This window comes from Solanum pennellii, chromosome 4 (assembly GCF_001406875.1).
Source record: "Solanum pennellii chromosome 4, SPENNV200".
NCBI lineage: Eukaryota > Viridiplantae > Streptophyta > Magnoliopsida > Solanales > Solanaceae > Solanum > Solanum pennellii.
In genome coordinates, this window is record NC_028640.1 from 60575506 (window position 1) to 60585774 (window position 10269).

A 10269-nucleotide genomic window follows, 5' to 3' on the forward strand; every position below is an offset into this window, starting at 1 on the left:
TCCCCCTCCCCCTCCTCCTCTTCCTCCTCCTCTGCCTCCTTCTTATTTTTGCATTCTTCTTTAGGCGTTTTTAGATCACTATGATAATTCATGTGTAGCTGAATTTTTCATACAAGTTCTAAGGTAAAATTTATACATTTTTTATAGTTATATACTCACTACGTGCATTCTTATATGCCTATAATATGTATAATATACTAATATCAAGATATTTATTTCTTTTATGAATCATGTCAAAGAGTATTAACCTAGACTCCAACCATTCATGTACTAGTTAAATTAGTTTAAGTGTTAATATATTAACATTTTGATAAAAATGTATTTATATAACAAAATTTCTAGTTTAAAGAGTAATAAATATATGACTTAATGTATAAATATATTAACATCTATGTCCTTCTACTTGGGTGTGTATAAGTGAACACTTAAACTTGTATAAAGTTAAACTAGTAGATACACACTCTTATGTGAAGGAAGCCACATAGAATCCCCCATAAGAGGCGAGTTGTCATATAAGATGTCAAGTAGGACACATGCGTCTATTTGCTCAACACTATAAATATTTTAGTGCCTACTTGTGCAAATCAAAGATTAGAGGACATAGATGACATATGAGCCCAAGTTAAAGGTCACGTCTATGTGTTATGCTAATACATGAATATGCTATTTAATTTGGCTTGAGTTGACATTTATGTGCTCCAACTTTGAATGTGCACAAGTAGACCTTTAAACTTGTATAAAATTAAACAAGTAGAAACATGCTTCTTACGTGACATAATATACTTAGAATGTCACGTAAGACACAAATTGCGACATAATATACCATGTAGGACAAATGTGTCTATTTGTTCAATTTTATACAAATTTAAGTGTTTACTTGTGCATACCCAAAATTTTATATATATATATATATATATATATATATATATATATGAATGCAAGTTACTTTCTAGAGGTTGTTGGGTCGGACATTGAGTTGGGCTTAGTGTGGTTTTTCACCCGTGGATTAGTCGTCCCATGGAGTAGCTTGTTCACTTTTGAGAGGTTACATATTTCAAATAGAGGTTGTGTTTCAGGATCCATTGGTACTCAACTTGGGCTTTTCTTTGGGCTGGGTTTCTTATATAGGCCCTGCCACTCTTCGATGTTCAAGATGGCATGTTATTCTTTGGAACTTCTAAAGTTTGAACGGTTAATTTCATTAAAAAAATATTTAAGTAGATGGCTGAAAATGAAATTTTGATGGTTTTTTCTGCTTCGAAACGTTGAATTTAGTCTAGAAGGACCCTTGGTTTGGGCCCAGAGATCTCTGGAATCATTTCGAGCAACCTTGTGGCTTATAGTTAAAACTTAATATAGAGCTCGGGTGTGGGATCACTCTTCTTAGAATTGACCTCCGTTAGACCATTGATTCTTGAATATCTAATTTGGTGGGGCAACATAGTTTATTTATGTGCACAAAGTTCTGAACGAATCCCGAGTGCTCCGTTGGAGTATTCTTAACTCTTAAAATTAAGCTTATATAGCCTTTGTTGGTGCATCTCGATTCGTGCTTTGCGTTAATAAACAAGGTCATGCATTCGTAGAGGCTGGTAAAGATTGACCCTTCATGTTCACGAATCAGGTTTTACATTCGCGGAGATGGAGCATATTGGTCTTAACGTTCGCGGACCAGGTTCCACATCCGTGCACTAAGTTTCGTCTTTGTGGAGAAGGACCCCTAACAATATATATCTCTTTTCAGCGCTTCTCAAACATGAAATTCTTCCATTAAAAGACCTTGGGAGCTTATTTTTTAGTGGAGACCGGTGTGAATTTGTGGGTTTTGTTTGTGGACTCCTTGCAAACGCGTTAGGGGTCATTAATATTCTATTGATATTTTCGTAAGTTTCCCTCTAACCCTCCATTAGTTAGCCAAGCAGTGGTAGAGGGCTTATGTGGAGTGTCGCTCATCGGTTATGCCTCCGTTGACTTAGACGCAATTTCATGTTTTGTTTCTAGAGAAGCATGTGCTCCGCACTCTGAGAGATGGAAAAAAGGATGACTTTCTAGATCTTAAGCATGGTAATATGTCAAACCAATAAGGCCAAATTTCATGCTTCATCCTGGTATGCTACTCATCTTATGAACACCGAAGAAGAAAATGACCCACCTCTATGTGAAGGGGCTCAACACTGACTTTCAAGTTTTATCTGTGCACATAACTTCAATTAGGAGGACCATCAATGAGGTAACAAACTATTTTATGAAAATTGACCGAGTTCGACAAATATATTATAATTAGTGAATTTGACCGCGCTACGCGCGGTTTTGATAATTTTATTTAGATTTTATTCAAATATTTCCAATAAAATTTACGTACAAATCAAACTTCCAATTCAATTATTTTTTTAAAAGATCTTTAATTTATATATTCTTCTATGATTTATTATCACTTAAAAGTTTTAAATTATCTATAGATACTCGTGTAGTGTACTTATAAGTGAAGAAAAAAATAATTATTTTTCTTAATAGGAAATAGAGAAAGAAAAAAATTTCAAGAAATTTTGTATATATTTTGAGCATATAAATAAAATCGTTTTTAAATCTATTTTTTTTTTTTAAAAAAGAACCATAAATACATATACAAATATATTTATCAAAAGAATAAAAAAATAAGAACCACAAAAAGGCATTTCTATATCAATTTTTCGAATATTGAGACTAAATGAATCATAATAAATTTGGAGAAAAACATCATTATACTAATTTTTTTTGAATAAGCCAACAAATATTATAAATTATCTTACAAAATTTTTTAAAAAGTATTTAATTTGACATTCTCTATATGTATTTGGAGCTTGTGTTCTTTAGGTTGTAAGTCTCTTCATCCTCTCTCTCTTAATTGATTTATCATATGCTCATATATTCTTTTTAATGTAGTATAAATTGTTACTTATGTTTGATTGATCATTGTTCGGTGCAATAAAAAAAGTTGCAAAATATGTATGAATTTCAACTTCACTGCAATAATATATTTGTAATAAAAAAGTTAAGTTTTGCCTTTAATTTTTAAATCAATGAAACATAAAAATAACTTTCAAAATTACATTATCAATTAAGAAGTAGAAAAATGTTTATGAATTTGTAGAGTATATGCATTCTCCATTTAATTTTATTTCTTATATTTTGTTCAAGAGTTAAATTATATGAAGTTTCACCCATATTATATTTAATATGTATTTTTTTAATCATATTAATATGAGAAACATTAAATCTTATAGTATTTTTTGTACAGATTTCAAAATATTTAAATTTTAATTCTAAAACAATAAATTAATCTGGTTCAATTGAGCATTGAGAATAGTTAAATTAACCATAAAAATGTAAAATATAATAAGTAAAATGAACGGAAGCAATAATTACTTTATAATTCAATATTGAGGTAGATGTTATAGATCGAATATATGAGACTCCTTGATATAGATTATAACACACAATATAAGATTTTATCAAATATTGAGTAAAAAATATTTTACTAAAGAGATTCTAAAGTAGTTCTCAACCAAAAGAATACATCAATTATTTAGAAATTGAAATAAAATATGAGACTCTTTGATTTATCAAAATATCAAGATTTATAACACAAAATATCAAGATTTAAATGTTGAGTAAGAATTAATAAATAGATTCTGAAGTAGTTCTCAACCAAAACAATACATAACTTAATTTGGCCGTAAGAATGAAATCGTTTTAATATCCTAAAAAATTTAACACATACAAATAAATTTTATCAAAATAGAATATCTAATATTACATGAATTTCCCAAGATAAAGTATGAAGATGCAAATTAAAAATAAAATACTGTAAATTTGAAAAGTAAAATTGATATTATTCCTTTGAGTTCTCTATTTGATAACACGTAATCCTACTCCAATTTAGTATAAAATAATATTAAAAAAATATAAAGAATATATTTATACAAACTTACCATACATATCACACATTTTTTTTTACTTTTTTGTGTGTATAAAATTAAACGTTTTAGTCTTTTAGGCCAACGACTTGCAAAAGTGAAGCTTCACGATTACAAATAATAAATAAGGAATATAAAAGAACATAAAGAAACATAGACATAAGACATTGAATATATTAATTGCTCAATTTAATTGGATTATAATTATTGTTCAATATTCACCCATGAAAAAATGAGCAAAACCGATGTAAAAGGTAAAATGTATTAATTATTTAGTTTAATTAGAAATAAAACATTCATTAAATTCATGATAATGACTTTTGAGCTATCTAAATTAATGTAAGTAATATATAATTTGTATGTTTTTAATAAATTATATAAATGAAAAAAATTAACAAAATGTCAAAAATTGAGAAAAAAAATGTATTCTTGGCTTTAGAAGCATGCCGCATCACCTCTCCTACGATAACACTATAAGAAGAAAGCTGAAAATAGAAATTCAAATAACATATTTGTAGTTTACTTTTTTGTACCTATAGTTCAATAGAAAAAACCTTTATATTTAAAATTCATGGTGAACTTTAAATAACAAATTACTTACAAAACAAAAATAAAATAGCAAAAAATCTTAAGCACTTCAACTAATATATATAAAATTAGGAAAGCAACATAAATTTGTTATTCATCATATGGAGGATAAAAAAATTGTGAAAGACACCCTTTTTGTGCTATACATATTGGGAAAATGCACAAGTACCCCCTCACTCTATGCCCAAAATCCCAGAGACACACTTATACTATACTAAGGTTCTATTATCCCTTTGAACTTATTTTATAAGTAATTTTCCACCCCTTTTCGACCTACGTGGCACTAGCTTGAAAAAAAAGTCAAACAACGTTGGGCCCACAAGATAGTGCCACGTAGGCGAAAAAGAGGTAGAAAATTATTAATAAAATAAGTTCAGGGGTAATAGGACCTTTGTATAATATAAGTGTGTCTTTGAGATTTCGGACATAGATTGAGGGCTACTTGTGCACATACATATTCACTATAAGTATGTAACTATGGCAATAATGGATATAAATATTTAAAATAGATAATAATAATAAAAACTAAAAATTTTAAAAATACTAAAATTTTAAAGAATCCATTTATATGTTATTTAAGAGCAATAATTAGCTTGAATGGGATGGATGAAATAGCGTAAGAAAATATAAACTAAATAAGGGACTTTTGAGTTAAAAGAAAATTAATTTTCTACGTAGCATACGTAACATAAGTTAAGAAAATATAAGGAGTGTTTTTTTTATAAACATTACACATTATTAATTATAGATTTTTTTTCTATTTATTTATTTTTAATAATTCTTTTAAAATGAATATATATATATATATATATATATATATATATATATATATATTAATGTTCTACATAGCATACGTAACATAAGTTAAGAAAATTAAAGGTGTTATAAATCAAGCTCATAAGAATATAAGAAGACAAGAGAAGTAGATAGAAGAAGATGACTTTTCTTCATATTCAAGTGTATACAATGGTGAATGATATCTCTATTTATAGTGTTGAGATATCACAGTCAAAGGTCACCTTGGAATTATGCACAGTTATCATCAATGTTCATATCACCTTGGAATCTTATCACATTGGAAACACTAATACATGAATCCAATTAATTGTTGGATAACTCTAATGGATCATCCACATAACACAATAGATTTATAACACTCCTCCTTGGATGTCCATAGATAACGTGTCTCGTTAAAACCTTACTAGGAAAAACCCTATGGAAAAAAAATCTAGTGAAGGAAAAAGAGTACACATATCTTTTGATACGCACTATTTGTTGCCTCATTAAAAACCTTGCCAGGAAAACCTAGTGGAAAAAAACCTCGGTCAAGGGAAAAAGAGTGCAACACGTATTATACTCCCCCTGATTAAAACGTCACTTAATTTCTTGTGATGATGTCTCCAATCTTCGTACATTGTGGTTGGTATATTCTTTTTCAAAGAAAAATCACACATTTCTTGAATATGGTGTGTCATTTATCTCAATCAGACGCACTTTCGACTTGCTTCATGGAGGACTTTTATTTCTGCATATCAACATTTGCTTCATTGATCGCCAGGATATTATTGTGCCTCCACATGCAAACACATAGCGTGCTTGAGAGAGATCTTTATGCGGATCAGATAAATATTCTGCATCTGCGTAACCAATCAATTTGGTCTTGAATTCCTCGGGATAGAATAAACCCATAACTATGGCCCTTCGAGGATATTCAATCATGTGCCAAACACCATTTCAATGTCCTTTTATCGGGGAGAAACTGAAACTTGCCAGTAAATTTACTGCAAAACAAATATCTGGTCAAATATTGTTAGTAAGATGCACTAGTGCCCTTATTGCACTAAGATAGACTTTCATCACCAAGAAACTCTTCATCCTTCTTTTGAGATCAAACTGAATCATCATTTATTTCAAGTGATATCATAATCATTGGGGTACTCAATGAATGCGATTTATCCATATAAAATTGCATCAAAACTTTTCAGTGTCTGTGCACTGTTAGACAAATATTTCATTTGTCAAATTAACAATCTGTAGGTCAAGACAAAATTTTGTCTTACCAAGACCTTTTCATAAAAATACAAGAACAATTAAGGTCATTCTTTTGTACCCTTTTTCTTCCTTGACTATTTCAATCCATATAAGGATTCTTGAAGCTTTATTGAAAAAGTTTCTTTCAAACTCTTATATGCTTCAGACACCTCGATTGTTTCAAGGATTTTTATATAATATTCATTGTCTAGCTAGACATTACAATTATTCATTACATGCATTCAAGTTTTCATATGTTGCCAGATCAAAACAAACCTCATTGCATCCACCAAAGGAGAAAACATCTCCAATAATGTCAGGATTTTTGCGATAAACCTTTATGCCCCAAGACACAAACCGTATTTGATATCTTACGGTTACACTCATAATAATTTATTTGTACCCCACTGACATTATACCTTGATTTATGGACTACCAGTTCAAAATGTCACTTTTCTAAGTGAAACAAAATATACTTGAATTGTGCATTTTACTTGGCCAATCATTTATCTGTCCACACAATATGACAGATTTGAATTCAAGATCCTCGTCACAATTTATATCATTGAGCGCTACCTCATATCAAAGATACCGTCGACGGTTATTTGATATCGATTCCAACAAGACATAACTTATCGAGATCTCTTCATTTTTCATTATTTCAGGTACCTGAACCTTTTTTCAAGATTTTATGAAGTGTTATGTCAATGTGCTCTTTTATAGCACTTGCCTCATTATCATGACCATATTGATTATTTGCTCCTTCCTTCTTCAAGGAATTTTATATTTGGAATCAATTGGTCTATTACGCTTTCGGCGTATCATAGACTCTGCCCTTCAAGGACTTCACATTGGAGCATTTGCAGCTGAATTATATCATAGGGTCAGTGCATTCATCTGACAACTGATTTGCAACATTATGCAACTGAATTATCCCTTGAACTTTAAGTTCACATATTTATTTAACGAGGATCTAGATAATTCATAATTAACCTCACACATAATTTTCAGCTATCAATCATCTATCCCCCTAATGTTAGAAAATCTAACATTCATTCCAACCTTATTTGGAAGTTCATATTTGTGCGTGGTGGAGCAATTAAAATCATAACCGCACATTCAATATTTTAGATGACAATTATATGGTTCCTGACCGTGAACCAATTTTAATGGGGAAACCTTGTTGGTTTGATGCATACATGTGTTGCTACATGTTAAATAAAATTATCTCATACCAAATATTATTTGGGAGTTTTGTTCTCATAACCATGATTTAGCTATAATTGGAGGCATACAATTTCTGCTAAATCAACCAGCATTATCAATATAATTTCATAGTTTGGAACTGTGCTCTTAATTTTAACAATTCGAGCAAACAACCTTACAAAATCAATTTGTAAGTTGACAACAAAATACATGTGACATCGATAGATGCATCAATCATATATAGTTGCAAATGATCCACATGACAAGTGAACGGGCCCATATTCACCCTTTTATATATTCCAAAAATTTTAGGGGATTACAATTCCAACCTTAGCTGGTACAATGATCATTTTATCAAGAGAACAAGCAACACAAGAGAATTCTTGAATAATATTTATTTCTTTATCATATAAATCACCTGAATTCTCAATCACGTTTGCATCACATGTAATCGGAATGGTCAACCAGTCATGCCAACTGATCTTTATTTTAGTATACTTATAATTTACTTTTACATGTGATTTCATCAGCATGTACATGTTTGTATGGAACAAACAAGAGGAAAAGTGGGGTAATCTTTTACATAAATATTTATAACCCTCTTCGATTGTAGTGATTTATAGTCTCAATATTTATTTTCAATTCATCCGAAACTTAAAAAGTTTCTTTTGAGACTTACTACAACCCCAATATTATTCCTCTGATAATAGCACAACTTGTTAGAGCTTGCAATTAATTTTGTGTACTATCACATATTGCATGACACCATCCCTATGGTGAGCATCTCCTTCAAGGAGGAAATTATATTATTATTATCATGGTCAAAATCATTACGAGCAAGACATCTTTCTTGCTTTACTTTTGTTGTACCATAAGTACATCATCAATGACAAATTTGTATTGCCACACAATAATGACCACAACCCTTATAGGCAAGAACTATTTCTTTCTTTTGCCCTTTCGGTAGTTCACAATAAACATACCATAGTGACGTATAAAACGTACAATACAATTAGCCATTTCTTCCGAATAAAATTTATTTCCTCTCAAATCTCCCGTAGAGATGAGTAGTGACATATATCATTTTTTGTTCAAACCTTCCATAGAGGTGAGTTGTGGCATATATCCAACCATAATGATTTTATCACATCTGGACCTATTCTCTTATAGAATGATCGAGCATTCACGATACTCATCACAAGTCACATTCTCTTCAATGAATGGACTAATTATTTATATGTACTTCATAAATTTGCATTATAAGCACATTGTCATGGCTTTAAAATTCATCATATTTCCATGACACACCTCAACATCACTTTGAAAGATTAAGTGTACCATCACTTTATCTTCTTGTATCATGATAGAGGATTTATAAACTTGTCAAATTATTGGGTTGACAACATTCACAAGTCTAATGACCTTTCATACCATTTTGATAATAAAAATTGCCTTCACATTTTGAAGGACTATTTGAAGAACTCATAGTGTTCTTCCTTTTATCATTACCACAATGATGACTATTATAATTCTGTCCCTCCAGACCCTTATTCATATCATTAATTATTTGTCATCTTTCAGACTAATCATTCACTGCTACCACATTCATATGATTGAATGAAGCAAGTCAACAGACGGATTTCAGAGTTATCACATGTTGCTACCACATTCTTTTCAACGAATGAAGCAAATTCAATATGATGAATTTCAAGACATTTCATCAAAAATATATTATTTTTCTTAGTCATAATTTTATCATCGCTATGGTGCTTGGCTCAAACTCAATGTCTTACCCGTATAAGGCGTGTTACGCCATAATTCTATGGGACTTGAACCCAATCACGATGCATCAAAACTCTAATTGATGTTTTACCTTTTGGTGCTATAGAACTTGAATCTATCATCTTATCCTCAAATATTTTTCATTATGGTGCATCCGGACTTTAACCTGATGTCTTACCCTTTTGGTGCGATGAAACTTGAATCCATCGTCTTACCCTTAACCAACGGTATAATAAATTGAAGTACAACATGATTTATTCTTTGAGTCTTTCAAAACAATCAAAATAATATTCAAACTCATGCTATTAAAATTCTATACCTTCTTCCATTTAAGAAGTTTTGTATAGCATGTCATATTCAACCAATAGTAGTATATGTCTTCGGTTCCTGATAATTGTTAGTGACTGAACACTATTTTATTCTAAATCATAAAATATTTTAGAAAATACATACCTGATTTTATGCATATAATACTTTGATCTTCATAACGAGATCAACCAAAATATGAGCTAAAGAAAAACAAGAACTCACTTTCAATTAGATAGAGACTCGTGCTGATAACGTGTTATAAAATCAAGCTCATAAGAATATAATCATAAAGAAAAGAAGACAAGAGAAGTAGATAGATTTTTCTTTATATTCAAGTGTATACAATGGTGAATGATATCTCTATTTATAGTGTTGAAATATCATAGTCAAAGGTCAC